The sequence below is a fragment of the Engystomops pustulosus genome, chromosome 5, assembly GCF_040894005.1.
Source record: "Engystomops pustulosus chromosome 5, aEngPut4.maternal, whole genome shotgun sequence".
Taxonomy (NCBI): domain Eukaryota; kingdom Metazoa; phylum Chordata; class Amphibia; order Anura; family Leptodactylidae; genus Engystomops; species Engystomops pustulosus.
Genome location: NC_092415.1, coordinates 64,269,921 through 64,286,874, shown reverse-complemented (window position 1 = coordinate 64,286,874; position 16,954 = coordinate 64,269,921). Strand labels below are relative to the sequence as shown.

At 44.6% G+C, this 16,954-nt stretch overlaps 1 long non-coding RNA gene across 2 annotated transcripts in view; it reads right to left on the bottom strand.

The window, feature by feature from the left end:
• The window catches only part of LOC140134034 (uncharacterized), a 33,846-nt gene extending 17,372 nt beyond the window's left edge, over window positions 1–16,474 (bottom strand). Inside the window, exon 1 of one of the 2 annotated variants that reach the window (XR_011856031.1) lies at window positions 16,446–16,474. This is a non-coding gene — a long non-coding RNA (uncharacterized lncRNA). Of the gene's footprint in view, window positions 1–13,874; window positions 13,956–16,445 lie in introns of those variants that run through there. The other variant, XR_011856030.1, reaches the window with a different exon arrangement.
• Between the last annotated feature and the right edge of the window lie 480 nt (window positions 16,475–16,954).

Genomic DNA, 16,954 nt, shown 5'->3' with positions numbered 1-16,954 from the left:
TTTGCATCTTTTACCATTTTGTGAGGAATTAGCAGGGGGACTTGCTACCGTTGTGTTTAGCTCTTAGTGGCACACATATCCATAGCAAAGACCGAAGTGGGAAAATTCAGTAGGGGTTGGATTTCTATTAGGCAATAACTCAGTGTCATCTCATCTGGCATAGTAGTGTGCTTCCTTTGATACTTGGCTAGAAAATAGCCATAGGAGAATACAAACAGCTTCTTGAAGCCTACAGTAGCGTTCTATATATTTGATTTCTGGTTGATCTGCTGGTGGCTGTAGTTTCTGCAGTGCATGTACTTGCCAATTCTGAGCAATTTGTAGTGAGACTTGCGACCGCTGTGTTCTGCGCTTAGTGGTGCACATATCCATAGCAAAGGCCGAAGTGGCAAAATTCAGTAGGGGTTGGATTTCTATTAGGCAATAACTCAGTGTCATCTCATCTGGCATAGTAGTGTGCTTCCTTTGATACTTGGCTAGAAAATAGCCATAGGAGAATACAAACAGCTTCTTGAAGCCTACAGTAGCGTTCTATATATTTGATTTCTGGTTGATCTGCTGGTGGCTGTAGTTTCTGCAGTGCATGTACTTGCCAATTCTGAGCAATTTGTAGTGAGACTTGCGACCGCTGTGTTCTGCGCTTAGTGGCGCACATATCCATAGCAAAGGCCGAAGTGGCAAAATTCAGTAGGGGTTGGATTTCTATTAGGCAATAACTCAGTGTCATCTCATCTGGCATAGTAGTGTGCTTCCTTTGATACTTGGCTAGAAAATAGCCATAGGAGAATACAAACAGCTTCTTGAAGCCTACAGTAGCGTTCTATATATTTGATTTCTGGTTGATCTGCTGGTGGCTGTAGTTTCTGCAGTGCATGTACTTGCCAATTCTGAGCAATTTGTAGTGAGACTTGCGACCGCTGTGTTCTGCGCTTAGTGGCGCACATATCCATAGCAAAGGCCGAAGTGGCAAAATTCAGTAGGGGTTGGATTTCTATTAGGCAATAACTCAGTGTCATCTCATCTGGCATAGTAGTGTGCTTCCTTTGATACTTGGCTAGAAAATAGCCAGAGGAGAATACAAACAGCTTCTTGAAGCCTACAGTAGCGTTCTATATATTTGATTTCTGGTTGATCTGCTGGTGGCTGTAGTTTCTGCAGTGCATGTACTTGCCAATTCTGAGCAATTTGTAGTGAGACTTGCGACCGCTGTGTTCTGCGCTTAGTGGCGCACATATCCATAGCAAAGGCCGAAGTGGGAAAATTCAGTAGGGGTTGGATTTCTATTAGGCAATAACTCAGTGTCATCTCATCTGGCATAGTAGTGTGCTTCCTTTGATACTTGGCTAGAAAATAGCCATAGGAGAATACAAACAGCTTCTTGAAGCCTACAGTAGCGTTCTATATATTTGATTTCTGGTTGATCTGCTGGTGGCTGTAGTTTCTGCAGTGCATGTACTTGCCAATTCTGAGCAATTTGTAGTGAGACTTGCGACCGCTGTGTTCTGCGCTTAGTGGCGCACATATCCATAGCAAAGGCCGAAGTGGGAAAATTCAGTAGGGGTTGGATTTCTATTAGGCAATAACTCAGTGTCATCTCATCTGGCATAGTAGTGTGCTTCCTTTGATACTTGGCTAGAAAATAGCCAGAGGAGAATACAAACAGCTTCTTGAAGCCTACAGTAGCGTTCTATATATTTGATTTCTGGTTGATCTGCTGGTGGCTGTAGTTTCTGCAGTGCATGTACTTGCCAATTCTGAGCAATTTGTAGTGAGACTTGCGACCGCTGTGTTCTGCGCTTAGTGGCGCACATATCCATAGCAAAGGCCGAAGTGGCAAAATTCAGTAGGGGTTGGATTTCTATTAGGCAATAACTCAGTGTCATCTCATCTGGCATAGTAGTGTGCTTCCTTTGATACTTGGCTAGAAAATAGCCATAGGAGAATACAAACAGCTTCTTGAAGCCTACAGTAGCGTTCTATATATTTGATTTCTGGTTGATCTGCTGGTGGCTGTAGTTTCTGCAGTGCATGTACTTGCCAATTCTGAGCAATTTGTAGTGAGACTTGCGACCGCTGTGTTCTGCGCTTAGTGGCGCACATATCCATAGCAAAGGCCGAAGTGGCAAAATTCAGTAGGGGTTGGATTTCTATTAGGCAATAACTCAGTGTCATCTCATCTGGCATAGTAGTGTGCTTCCTTTGATACTTGGCTAGAAAATAGCCATAGCAATAGGATAGGATTGTTTGGTTTTAAAAACTCAAAAAAAAACAAAAAACACAAAAAAACACCAAAAAAAACAAAAAGAAGTAAAAAAAAAAAAAAAGTTATAACTCTCATTTTAAAAATGTTTAACCCGAGGGCTAGGGGTAGAGGACGAGGGCGGGGACGTGGGCGTCCAACTACTGCAGGGGTCAGAGGCCGTGGTCCTGGGCGGGGTGAGACACCACCTGCTGATGAGGGAGCAGGGGAACGCCGCAGAGCTACACTCCCTAGGTTCATGTCTGAAGTTACTGGGACTCGTGGTAGAGCACTGTTGAGGCCAGAACAGTGCGAACAGGTGATGTCGTGGATTGCTGACAATGCTTCGAGCAATTTGTCCACCACCAGTCAGTCTTCCACGCAGTCCACCCATGTCACCGAAATCCCCACTCCTCCAGCTCCTGCACCTCAGCCTCCTCCCCCCCAGTCTGCCCCCTCCCAGGAAAATTTGGCATTTGAACCGGCATACTCTGAGGAACTGTTTTCTGGACCCTTCCCACAGTCACAAACCACTTGTCCGGTTGCTGCTGAGCAATTTTCCGATGCCCAGGTTTTCCACCAGTCACAGTCTGTGGGTGATGATGACCTTCTTGACGTAGTGGAAGTGTGTAAAGAGGTGTCCGACGATGAGGAGACACGGTTGTCAGACAGTGGGGAAGTTGTTGTCAGGGCAGGAAGTCCGAGGGGGGAGCAGACTGAGGGATCGGAGGATGATGAGGTGACAGACCCAAGCTGGGTTGAGAGGCCGGGTGAACACAGTGCTTCTGAGACGGAGGAGAGTCCTCGACCTGAACAGGTTGGAAGAGGCAGTGGTGGGGCCAGACGGAGAGGCAGGGCCAGAGCTGGTGCATCAGCGCCACTGTCAACTAGTGAAGCTCCCGTGGTGAGGGCTCTTGCGGCGAGGGCTAGATCTTCAGAAGTGTGGAGGTTCTTTAAGGAAACACCGGATGACCGACGGACTGTGGTGTGCAACATTTGCCAAACCAGGCTCAGCAGGGGTTCCACCACTACTAGCTTAACTACCACCAGTATGCGCAGGCATATGAATGCTAAGCACCCCACTCAGTGGCAACAAGCCCGTTCACCTCCGGCCGTGCACACCACTGCTCCTTCCCCTGTGTCAGCTGCTAGTCAGCCCCCTGCCCAGGACCCTGGCACAAAAACCCCATCGTCGCCTCCACGATCCTCCACAGCATCCACCAGCGTTCAGCTCTCCATACCCCAGACGCTGGAGCGGAAACGCAAATATAGTGCAACCCACCCGCACGCCCAAGCCCTTAATGTGCACATCTCCAGATTGCTTAGCCTGGAGATGCTGCCCTATAGGCTAGTAGAGACCGAGGCCTTTCGCAACCTCATGGCGGCGGCCGCCCCTCGGTATTCGGTCCCCAGCCGCCACTACTTTTCCCGATGTGCCGTCCCAGCCCTGCACCAGCACGTGTCAGACAACATCATCCGTGCCCTGACCAACGCCGTTTCTGACAAGGTCCACCTGACCACGGACACGTGGACGAGTGCTGCCGGGCAGGGCCACTATATATCGCTGACGGCACATTGGGTTAACTTGGTGGAGGCTGGGACCGAGTCTGACCCTGGGGCTGCTCATATACTGCCGACGCCGAGGATTGCGGGGCCTACCTCGGTCCAGGTGTTTCAGGCCTACTATGCCTCCTCCTCCTCCCACCCCTCCTCCACCTCCTCCTCCGAACTACCATCCGTGGGCACGGCGCCATCAGTCGGTAGCTCTAGGCACAGCAGCAGTGCCGTCGCTAAGCGACAGCAGGCGGTGCTCAAACTGCTGAGCCTAGGCGACAAAAGGCACACCGCCCAAGAGCTATTACAGGGCATCACGGCGCAGACTGATCTGTGGCTGGCACCGCTGAACCTCAAGCCGGGAATGGTTGTGTGTGACAACGGCCGTAACCTGGTGGCGGCTCTGCAACTCGGCAGACTGACACATGTGCCATGCCTGGCCCATGTGTTAAATCTGATAGTGCAGCGTTTCCTCAAGACATACCCCAATCTGTCTGATTTGCTCACGAAGGTGCGCCGCATCTGTGCGCATTTCAGGAAGTCCAGCCCAGATGCTGCCACTCTCAGGGCAGCGCAGCGCCGCCTCCAACTGCCCGCTCACCGACTGTTGTGCGACGTGCCCACGAGGTGGAATTCAACACTGACCATGTTATCCAGAGTTTACCAGCAGCGCAGAGCGATTGTAGACTGCCAGATGTCAACTTCCACCAGAACTGGTAGTCAGGTCAGTCAGCTTCCTCAAGTCTACAATGAGGAGTGGACGTGGATGTCTGATATCTGTCAGGTGCTGAGTAACTTTGAGGAGTCAACACAGATGGTCAGTGGCGATGCCGCCATCATCAGCCTCACCATCCCGCTGCTTGGCCTGTTGAAAAACTCTCTGGTCAGCATGAAGTCGGAAGCTTTGCGCTCGTCACAAGAGACGGGGGAAGAATATTCCCTTGTTGATAGCCAAAGCACCCTGAGGTCTGTTTCTCAGCGCATATCGGAGGAGGTGGAGGTGGAGGAGGATGAGGAGGAGAATGTTGGCGAGACACAAGAGGGGACCATTGTTGAGTCCTTCACTGTTCAGCGTGTATGGGCAGAAGAAGAGGAGTTGGAGGAGTTGGAGGAGGAGGAAATGGACAGTCAGGCCAGTGAGGGGAGTGAATTCTTACGCGTTGGTACTCTGGCGCATATGGCAGATTTCATGCTAGGCTGCCTATCCCGTGACCCTCGCGTTCAAAGAATTTATTCCAGCACCGATTACTGGGTGTTCACTCTCCTGGACCCACGGTACAAGCAAAATCTTCCCACTCTCATCCCTGGAGAGGAAAGGAGTGTGAGAATGCATGAATACCAGCAGGCCCTGGTGCACAAGCTGAAACAGTATTTCCCTTCTGACAGCGCTAGCGGCAGAGTGCGTAGTTCTGCGGGACAAGTAGCGAGGGAGAGTAGGCGAGCAGGCAGCTTGTCCAGCACTGGCAAGGGTACGCTTTACAAGGCTTTTGCCAGCTTTATGTCACCCCAGCAAGACACTGTCACCTGTCCCCAGTCTCGGCAGAGTAGGGCTGATCTTTACAGAAAGATGGTGAGGGAGTACGTAGCTGACCATACCATCGTCCTAAATGATCACACAGCTCCCTACAACTACTGGGTTTCAAAGCTGGACATGTGGCACGAACTGGCGCTGTACGCCTTGGAGGTTCTTGCCTGCCCTGCCGCTAGCGTCTTGTCCGAGCGGGTTTTCAGTGCAGCTGGTGGCATCATCACCGATAAGCGTACACGCCTGTCGACTGACAGCGCTGACAGGCTGACGCTTATTAAAATGAATAAAGGCTGGATTTCTCAGAATTTCCAATCTCCACCAGGTGAAGGAAGCTCAACCTGAATAATTGATCCACTCCTCCTCCTCCTCCTCCTCATTTTCCTCCTTCTCCTCCTCTTTGTACAGTAAAGCAGAGGAAAATGGCTATTTTTTGACAGGGCCCACTGGCTCTTGCTATAGTACTTCATGCATTTAATTTTTCTGGAGGGCCACCTACCCGGTCCTCTGTTTGAAACAATTTTTGTGAGTGCCACATACAGGCACTCAATCTATTCCATTTTTCTGGAGGGCCACCTACCCGGTCCTCTGTTTTAAAAAATTTTTGGGACTGCCACATACAGGCACTCAATCTATTCCATTTTACTGGAGGGCCACCTACCTGCTCCTCTGGTTTGAACAATTTTTGGGACTGCCACATACAGGCACTCAATCTATTCCATTTTACTGCAGGGCCACCTACCTGCTCCTCTGGTTTGAACAATTTTTGGGACTGCCACATACAGGCACTCAATCTATTCCATTTTACTGCAGGGCCACCTACCTGCTCCTCTGGTTTGAAACATTTTTGGGACTGCCACATACAGGCACTCAATCTATTCCATTTTACTGCAGGGCCACCTACCTGCTCCTCTGGTTTGAACAATTTTTGGGACTGCCACATACAGGCACTCAATCTATTCCATTTTACTGGAGGGCCACCTACCTGCTCCTCTGGTTTGAACAATTTTTGGGACTGCCACATACAGGCACTCAATCTATTCCATTTTACTGCAGGGCCACCTACCTGCTCCTCTGGTTTGAACAATTTTTGGGACTGCCACATACAGGCACTCAATCTATTCCATTTTACTGGAGGGCCACCTACCTGCTCCTCTGGTTTGAAACATTTTTGGGACTGCCACATACAGGCACTCAATCTATCCCATTTTACTGGAGGGCCACCTACCTGCTCCTCTGGTTTGAAAAATGTTTGGGACTGCCACATACAGGCACTATCCAAATGAAATTGTCTCCATAGCAGCCTCCACACGTTGTCTCCATTGCTACCTCCAAAAGTCGTCCATATAGCTGCCTCCATACATCGTCCCTTTATCAAACGAGGTGTGTCAGGCAGAAATTTGGGTTGTTTTCATGGATTCCACATCAAAGTTGTTAACTTTGTCGCCACCCTGCTGTGTTATCCACAAAATATACTGGCAAACTTTTACCATTTAGGGATATTATTTCAGCGCTTCTTGCGCATCTGTTTACATTCCCCTCACCCGGCATATCCTAAACTTATAAGAACGCTACTACACTTGATCTTATACAAAAGGTTCTTAGAAGTGCTGTTTGGGGAGTAGCCTAGAGACAGGGGCTTGGATTGGCGAAAGCTCGCCTGGCAGCGGAACGCCAGCTCCATGCGCATCATGCGCTTCTTGCGCATCTGTTTACATTCCCCTCACCCGCCATATCCCAAACTTATAAGAACGCTACTACACTTAACTTGGTGCAGGCTGGGACCGAGTCTGACCCTGGGGCTGGTCATATACTGCCGACGCAGAGAATTGCGGGGCCTACCTCGGTCCAGGTCTCAAAGGCCTACTATACCTCCTCCCACCCCTCCTCCACCTCCTCCTCCTCCGAATTACCATCCGTGGGCATGGCGCCATCAGTCGGTAGCTCTAGGCACAGCAGCAGTGCCGTCGCTAAGCGACAGCAGGCGGTGCTGAAACTGCTGAGCCTAGGCGATAAAAGGCACACCGCCCAAGAGCTATTACAGGGCATTCCACATCAAAGTTGTTAACTTTGTCGCCACCCTGCTGTGTAATCCCCAAAATATACTTGCAAACTTTTACCATTTAGGGATATTATTTCAGCGCTTCTTGCGCATCTGTTTACATTCCCCTCACCCGCCATATCCTAAACTTATAAGAACGCTACTACACTTGATCTTATACAAAAGGTTCTTAGAAGTGCTGTTTGGGGAGTAGCCTATAGACAGGGGCTTGGATTGGCGAAAGCTCGCCTGGCAGCGGAGCGCCAGCTCCATGCCAAGATCCAACTAACATAGTTTTAACTGCAGCACCTTTAATCTACTACTAGTTCACTGCCTCCATACATGGTCCCCTTATCAAACGAGCTGTGTCAGGCAGAATTTTGGGTTGTTTTCATGGCTTCCATGTTAACTTTGTCGCCACCCTGCTGTGTAATCCACAAAATATACTGGCAAACTTTTATCATGTACCGATATTATTTGAGCGCTTCTTGCTCACCTCCTTTGGTTCCTCTCTGCCACCCATTGGTTTGAAGCCTGAGTCCATTTAGGGTATGTCGCCATGACACTCTCTAGCCTGCTGCCGCTGCCTCTGCATGCCGTCCCCTATAGTGTCAGGGTCAATTATTGGATGTTTTAGATGCTATCTAGCTTCATTCTGTCACTCTGTCATGGCCATGCTGTTGCCCATAATTTTGGCATAATGGTGCGATTATGCAGCCTCAGAGGCATCCATGCATGCTGCCCCTGCTGTTTCCTGTCCATTTCCGTGGTGTTTCCATCCTTTTCTGAGGTTCCCAGGTGTTTGGCCAAGCTTCCCTGTGCAGAGCCTTGGTCCCCTTGAAAAATGCTCGAGTCTCCCATTGACTTCAATGGGGTTCGTTATTCGAGACGAGCACTCGAGCATCGGGAAAAGTTCGTCTCGAATAACGAGTACCCGAGCATTTTAGTGTTCGCTCATCTCTAATTGTTATCAGAATAAATGTATTCTTGTTCCCACCAGGAAACATAGATATTTGCAAGCTGGGACGTAGCTGTGTCCAATGCTGGAAGCATCCTGGTAGTTCTGTGAGAGCTCACCTGAGGTGTGAGGCACACGCTGTCTCTGTCACTCAGTGTGTAGTTGATGTGCTGAGGCCTAGGAAGATCTTGTGCTCTGAGGTGGTGCTCCTCAGTCAAGAGCTGGGCCTCAAGAGAGCTAACTCCTCCCCTGACTAAGGGTTTTGTTAATCCCTGGTCAGGTGATCTCACTCTCCAGTCACACTCCAATTACAAAGGTGGAACATTAGAGGATGATAATATTAAATAAGATTAACCCTTGCCTATCCAGGCAGTATCTACTGCTGCATAATTACCTCTATATGTACAAGGGGCTTATTCGCAACTACTCCTCTGCCATGCACATTGGCTGGGATGTTGCACATATTTTAATAGTTTTCCCCGATATTCCACATTAATAAACAATGCATTGGGGTTGTTACTTTTCTTTGGAGTTGTACTCCACTATTATATGTCTTGTTACTACATAAAGGTACATTTTATCAAGGGGAAAGTTAACACCTGGTTGTAAATTTATACGTATATTTACATGAAGGATAACAGCACAAAACTGTTATAAGCAAAAGGGGATCAAAAATTACCGTTTAATGGGAAATGGAAGTAATTGCTGAAACTTGCCATGTGATATAACAGATCTTCTTTAGGACTCTTTCACATTGGTGTTATTTTTCACGTCCGTGGCTCAGTGATTTCCACGGAGTCCTCACAAAGCCATTGATTTCACATTGGCTTGGATTTTCACTGATACATTCTCCTTGGAAAACATTATGACATATGTCCTATTCTTTTCACTGATGTGGATTAAGGAAGGCAATAGAAGTCTATGGGTCTGCTAAAAACGGATGAAACAACCCTTTTTTCACTGGTATGATGTTTTCAAAGCTATGTTCAACTTTCAGGTTTTTTTGCGGACACGGAGACAAAAGAGGTACAAGAACGGAGAATAACTGAGACACAACAGAGACAAAATGGAACGGAGGCACAACTGAAGCTAAATATCAACACCAATGTGAAAGAGCCCTTAACCCCTTCCTGACATTTGACGTACTATTACTGCATGGCGGGAGGTGTGTTCCCGCAAAATGCAGTAATAGTACGTCAAGCTTCTAGCGCCGGCTCCTGAACGGAGCCGGCGGCAGAAGCTGTGAGTGTCGGCTATATATTATAGCCGACACCTGCTTCTAACACCCGTGATCGGAGATTCCTCCGATCTCGGGTGTTAACCCCTGACACGCCGCGGTCGCGCTGACCGCGGCGTGTCAGTGGCATTTAGCTGGAATCGGACCCCCCCCCGCAGTGCTTACCGGGGGGGGGGGGGGTCCGTGGTTCCAATCACAGCCCCGGGACTGCGCGATCCTCCTTCACATAATACAGTGTAATACTATAATACAACTTTTTCTGACTTCATTTTGGTAGCAAATAAGTTGCATTGAGTTTTTTTTAACATTTACCTTCAAAAAGTTCTTAAAATATATAAAGCCATTTACATATAAGAGCAGATTGCAACAAATCTATTAATTTGTCACAACTTGTAGGGACATACCGATCACATATGCATTCCAACTGAAACGCATGCGATCATTAACAGGCACCATGTATTTTGCATGTAAACTATGCAAACGATGTGGTAATCATTCCCGATTGCATGCATTTCAGTAAAAATACACATGCAGATCGAGCCAAAGCAACTCTTTGTAGAGCCATGTGAGAATTTAAAAGGGATGTCCACTTTAAAGAAATAAGGAAAAGTTAGACAAGACCATAGACAGATGTCTATCCACTGGAAGAAGTCTATAGCAGGACAGCAAGAAGAGGTCTAGAAATTGGACAACTGTTTTAAGGACTTTAACATCTGGATTCTAGTGTTAAATAAGGCACAACACAGGCTAACACACTGCACATCGAACTTTGCAGGGAGAGTCTTAAGCAAAAAAAACACCACTTCTCTGACACCGTGCCAAGATAACTGCAAAAAAAAAAAAAATACACTAAAAGGAAAGCCAAAAATGTGATAAATCGCTACCCCCCCAATGTTTATATAAAATGATAATATAAAGACCTTACCCAATGACAACTATCCCATAACACTTCTGCTTTTAATGGAGAATAAAATTCAGAGTGTGCACCATCACCAGCATCATGTGTCGCTTGCTTGCGTAGGCATTCCCCGCTGTGTGTTTTAGCATTCAGTACATAGTAAGTGTAGCATTACAGTCAAGCTCTGCTAAGGCCAGTAATGAGGTTATATCATCACAGAACCAAATTGCATGCAGATTTTTTTAATAAATGTTCCAAAAATGAAAGAAAACAGGATCATTCTGTTTCAATTAGTAATTATGGGACATTTGTAATTATATAACAAAACATCCTTAAAATCCCCCCAACATCTCTGGAAAACATGACATTAGGGCTTAACACTTTGTCCCCTTTGCACTTGCACAGCATATAGCACTTAGGAATGATTAATAGTCCGCATGGTATGCAGTGTTTGCCTTGGGTTACTAATAATGTGCAGAGGAGTGCCTGCTACTTCAGCCGCTAATCAGTTTGGACAAAAGTACTTGTACAGTATAAATAGTCATAAAAGACTGACTATACACCAAAAGACAATGATTTATTCTAAAAACTAGACTCCAATGCAAGCAACACCAGCCTGTTATGAGAAGAATGTGGATTTCCTAAACAGTGAAAGACTCTTTGTAAGAGAACTCAGAGCAGCATGTCAACACAGGATAACAGATCGGATGAAGTCAGTCAATACGCCCTACATGAACTGGGTCAAAACGTAGAGGAACAAAATAAGGAATCAAAAATATTTCAATAAACACATGATATGGTCATTTCATTTATATAGTGTAAGCATTGCAAAAAAAAAAAAAAGGAAAAAAAATTCTTGTTAATACTTCACTCACATTTTAGCATTATCTTTATATATCAAGCCACTTGGTATATGCAGAGGTTGATTTCATGCAACTATGGCATATGTATCACAATTTAGGATGTGCCATTAGTTCCCCCTGAGTAGATTTCAACTGATACGGTAACTTTCTGTTACACTGTGTACTTGCACATGTGGGTATGGACAAGGCAGAGTTTCATATTTCACAAGGTTTTACATTTATGGAGAGGAAATGTGATTCTTATACTATTGTATTGAAGTGAAGTAGTTGGTGCACAGACTTATCATGTTTCTGTACAGGGGTCTGCTTTGGGGTACTATGGTACTTTTTAAGTGTTTTTTTACAATTTTTGAGATATGTTTTGTTGTTCACTAGTTTGTTTATGAAATAAAGAGTTTTTGTATCTTTTTGCACATACTTTCTCTCTTCGTTTTCTTTTTTGTTTTAAAGCATATAATTATATAAATACCATTTATATATAATACAGACCAACAGTTTGGACATACCTTCTCATTCAAAGAGTTTTCTGTATTTTCGGGACTAGAAAAATGGTAGATTCACACTGAAGGCATCAAAATTATAATAAACTTGTGGAAAAAAGTGTGAAACAACTGAAAATACCTTATGTATTTTAGATTCTTCAACGTAACCACCAGCTGTCACCAGCAGGGCCAGATCATGGGAGGGGCTCCCGGGGTGTGCACCATGAGGCCCCCACCACTTTGCTTCTATGGAGGGCCCCCATCAATGGTGGTTTACAGTGTGGGCACATCCTCCCAGACTGCTTCACTGGCTACTACTAACAATAGTACTTGCATTGTTCAGCGCAGCGCAGGATGTCCTGAATAGCGCCTGTGACACAGGAAGCGCTTGCTAGCTTTTTGGCTGTATATAGTTATTGCTGGGGGTGGAGGGGGTGTATATAGTTAGCTATTGTTAGGGGGCTGTATATATTTATTGCTGGGGGGCTGTATATGGTGATTGTTGGGGGCTGTATATAGTGATTGCTGGGGGCTGTATATAGTGATTGATGGAAATCTGTATATAGTGATTGCTAGGGCGCTGTATATAGTTATTGCTGGGGGGCTGTATAGAGTGATTGCTGGGGGACTGTAAATAGTGATTGCTGGGGGGCTGTATATAGTGATTGCTGGGGGGGCTGTATACAGTGATTGCTGGCGCTGCATACAGTGATTGCTGAGGGGCTTTATATAGGGATTTCTGGGGGTAGAGGGGCTGTATATAATGATTGCTGGGGAGCTGTATATAATGATTGCTTGGGGGGCTAAATATTTTTCTTGCTGGAGGGCTGTATATAGTGATTGCCAGGGCCTGTATAGTGATTGCTGGAAGACTGTATATATTTATTGCTGTGGGGCTGTATATAGTGATTACTGGGGGGTCTGTATACATTGATTGCTGGGGGGATGTAAATAGTGATTGCTGGGAGACTTTATATATTTATTGCTGTGGGACTGTATATAGTGATTACTAGGGGCTGTATATACGTTTTGGGGGGGCTGTATATAGTGATTACTGGGGGTGGGGGTTGTATACAGCGATTGCTGGGGAGCTGTATATAGTGATTGCTGGGGGAGATGTATACAGTGATTGCTGGGGGGCTGTATATAGCTATTGCTGTTTCCTGTCTGGACTAAATTCAATGGAGGCCCTCACCGGGTTTTGCACCAAGGGGCCCCCACTAACGTTAATCCAGCCCTGGTCACCAGAAAAGGTTTTCACATCACAGTTATGTCAAGTTTAATAGGTGAGATTTCTTGCCTTATAAATTGGGTTGGGACCATCAGTAGTGTTGTGCAAAAGTCAGGTGGATTTACAGTCCTACTGAATATATTGTTTGAATTTTAATTATGGCTAGAAAAACGCAGCTAAGTAAAGAAAATGAGTGGCCATCACTACTTTAAGAAATGAAGGACAGTCAGTCTGAAAAATTGGGAAAACTTTGAAAGTCTCCTTCAAGACTGTTAGAAGACAATTTCAGGTGACTACCTCTTGAAGCTCGTCAAGAGAATGTCAAGAGTGCACAAAGCAGTAATGAAAGCAAAAAGTGGCTACTTTGAAGAACCTAGAATATAAGACATTATATATACATTAAGTATATATAATATATAATTCCACATGTGTTAATTCATAGTTCTGATGCCTACATAGTTCTGATCTACAATTTTTTTGTCATGAAAATACAGAAAACTCTTTGAATGAGAAGGTTTGTCCAAATGTTTGGTCTGTACCTGATGTTACATTGAAAAGCCATCCACATGTATTAAAACAAGTTTATTTATGTATACCCGATTAATGATTTCACAAAGGAACTATGTCCTGAAAAAATGAACAGCACTAAGGAGCGAACTAAGGTTTGTTATTTTTTTATCCATCCCTCTAAGGCAGACCTGGGCATTGTATGGACCAGGGACCCTCTAACTATGGCCTCATGCGGGCGACCATATGTTTTTCCTGTTCTGTATATGCAGCAGTATTTTGGCCATAAATACAAGACACTTTTCACCCGTATGAGCACGTATGGCACTGTATACATACTTTATCTGTATAAAATACAGTAGGCTGGCAAATGATGGCTGGCTGACTGTTGGCTGGCTGGCAAAATGCACTTCCCACTGGTTCTCATCTCCATGGATACTGCACGTATACACAACAGCATATGGTGCACAAGTGTATGCAGCAAGTATGCAGCCCGCATTTTATATGTTCCCCTAGACTTCTACGGGAGGTACAGAACAGAAATACATGAGAAAATTTAACACAATCTATATTTTTTTATTTCTCACTCACAGCACGGTACGGCAAGTTGCACAATATGGCTGCACATATTTATGGGTGTATATATACGGCTGTTTTATACATTTGTGTGCATGAGGCCTATATCTGACCGGTCCGTAAGAACTCATTGGAAAAGTTGAGCTCTCATCCCCGTTATTAAATAATGTTGCAATTAGGTTCTTCATAAATTTTATTGTACTGCTTTAGTTACTGTTTTTCTTATATAAGGATAGGTTTTTCATACTGAATACAGTATATAGGTATTGCGTAGACCTGAGTTCAGTATATAAGTCTGGCCCTCTAAAACCATTCCAATTTCTCATGTGGCCCCATGGCAAAATTAAATGCCCACCCCTGCACTAAGGTTACGAGTGCAGTTACTGGCCCACAGATGGACAAAATCGTTACTGTAAAAACTGTGCATGACTCTTCATAGATGTAGTAAAACGCCTAAGGTAAAGGAAAAAACTAAAACCTCAGTATCGACTAAAATATTGCAGGATCTATAATAAACACGAACAAACAACTGAGAAAACAGATGAATTACCATATTTGTATACAGATATAGAAAATGGCCCATTTGAATGAGCACATATAGGGTGGAAATCGGAGATTCAGGAGATCCTGAGATTTGTAGTTTTGCAGATTTGTGAAGTTCTAGAGAGATTGATACAAATGATTGTAACCTTCGTCTAAGAAGAGAGAAACGTGTCACATTGTTGTTACAAAAATATTAGTACAATTCATTGCAAGGGTAAGAAGAGATAAATCTGCTGCAGGGTTACACAGTGATATATGTGTTCAGGACACAGCGAGGAGTAAATGTGCATATGTTTGGATTATATAAAGTACTCTTGAATTTTAAACAGACTTGGCTTGAACAGTACACAAAGATGTTTGACCTGGCAAGTATCTGATCAGGATTGATGATTTGCACATTATGTACAGCAGATGTCTCTATAAATATATAGCGCAGTAGAAATATGTGCTAAAGTGCTTAAGAGGATATGTACTGCTCCTGGATATTAATTTACTGCTAGTGAAATGACTTCATTAGCCAATATATGAAAAGTATTTAAAACTTCAAAGAGATCTCCAAAGCAGTTACCCGAAGGTAACCCTAAATGTTAGCCAAAAGATAACTAGACAAAGAGTCAGAAGTGTAAGGGCTGCTTTTTCTTACTAAAGCAATGCAATCCAAGGCCTAAAATATGGTACAAAAAAGTTAAAAAAAATAATGAAGACCTAAAAGTTTAAATCACCCCCTTCCCCTAAAATAGATAATAATTAAATACCATTTATACCCGAGTAAAAGCCAAGACCCCAAATTTTAACACTCCCCCACCCTCCACACCCGGCAGGCCCTCTTTTATCCCTTGTGACTCCGGTATCGGCTCTGTGTTCCCGCATGGTCCGTTACAGTTAATAGTATGTGCCGGCACATGTAGTAGAACGTCAGCGTGTGACAGACTGTGCAGTAACACAGAGCTGGTGGCAGAGTCACGATGGATTGAAGAGGACCTGCCCGGAGGCGTTGGAAGGTGAGTACACTTTTTGTTTTGTTTTTCTTGACTCAAGTATAAGCCGAGGTAGGAGTTTTCAGCACATTTTTGTGCTGAATAACTTGGCTTATACTTGAGTATATACAGTAAACAAAAAATCAGAAACATGTCAAGTATACATTTGTACAGCAAATTCTCATTTTTTAAATCTATTAAAACATTTTGTATCCCCATGATTGTAGCAAATAAAGTAAAAAAGAGGAGGTGTCATTTGGAACAAAAAGTGAAAGATGTAAATACAGAGCCTAAAATAAAATGGCTCAAATAAATTTTTTGCCAATTTCACCACATTTAAAATGTTTGGGGAGTCACAACAGAGATAGTTAACTAAGCACAGATACAAAAAAATTGTCAGGTCTGAGAGCCAAATTTCAGAAACCATAAATAGAGGAGAAAGGAAATAACAGCGGAGACATAGAGCTAGCAAAGAAACTTTAACCAGCAAAGAACACACAGGGTATGGCATCTGCTCCAGGTGAGAGGGGCAAAGCTCTGAGAGTGTGAGCATGTTACCCCTTGATGGTTCAGAGAAAGGTTTGCAAAGAGCCTGGCGAGGTTGTTTTACAGAAGTGCAGCCACTAGCTTACTGTTCAGATTGCAGACTGAAATGAACCAGATGAGACTCTCCATAAGGGAAACTCTGGATGATATTCAGTGTCTTCTCAGCCTGATAGTTTGAACGCCAAGGACCCTGACACAGATGTAACAGTTGTGCTGTTATATTACGACAGCTATCATGGAGCTTGTACCTAGCTGGTAGAGAACTTACCACAGTTTGCTTGTTGCAGGTAACCCCTGAGAGCCGTGATGAAGTTAAAGGTCTCTATCACGGACATACTAGTTAAACAAGCAAATGCTGCATAAACTTCAGGTCAACATTAAGAAACTTTTGGCAGACACAAAGTAAAGATCAACTTGTATTTCTACATCTGTCACATTCCTCTGCTTGTAAAAGGACATAAAGTAGGATTTAAGGGAGAGCCAAAGAAATGATTTCAGAAGGAAAGCTTACGAGTGGCCCCTGAGGGTCGAAGGACGCCTTTTAGTGATGTAATATAATAATATTTAAAGGAAGCCAAGAATTCTTTCTCCTGAAGGGTAGAGCAATCCAATTTCAGTTCTAGATCATACAATTATCTCATCCCGCATCACCTGATATATTGAAATATAATCCTATGTTGAATCTTTGCCCAAAGAGTAAATGAATTATACCATCAGGGTGTAACCACATTTTGCCACTAACATGACATCACATAGCCAAAGATGTCCTGGGAGTGG